The following is a 376-nucleotide window of genomic DNA, read 5'->3' as shown; positions in this document are numbered from 1 at the left end:
GTACCAGCAAGAGCCTTTCTGCATCCCAGTGCCAGGCAGTAACTGTAAACATCAGGTGTTGTCACTGCTAGTAGCACACACTGTCTGCAGAAATATGCTGCGAACTTCAGAAAGTGCAGCCCTTAGAAGAGACTGAACGGGAAAGTTAAAAATCGCGGAACAGAACTGGTTTCATTTCGCTCAAACCAGGACAAACTTCCAAGACGAAGACGTGTCACAAGAGGCAGAAGAGGGCGCCAGCCCACAAGGCGCAAGTGCCGACTTGGCGGCGCCTCCAGAGGCACGGACCTCTCTCAGACGGGGAAGGTGACCCTGCAGTCCGGCCCTGGGGGGTGCGGGGTGCTTCGTGGGGTACTCTGCTGGCAGCTCCGGCCTC

The sequence above is a fragment of the Apaloderma vittatum genome, unplaced genomic scaffold, assembly GCF_000703405.1.
Source record: "Apaloderma vittatum isolate BGI_N311 unplaced genomic scaffold, ASM70340v1 scaffold7123, whole genome shotgun sequence".
Classification (NCBI taxonomy): domain Eukaryota; kingdom Metazoa; phylum Chordata; class Aves; order Trogoniformes; family Trogonidae; genus Apaloderma; species Apaloderma vittatum.
This window is presented reverse-complemented; position numbering follows the sequence as displayed.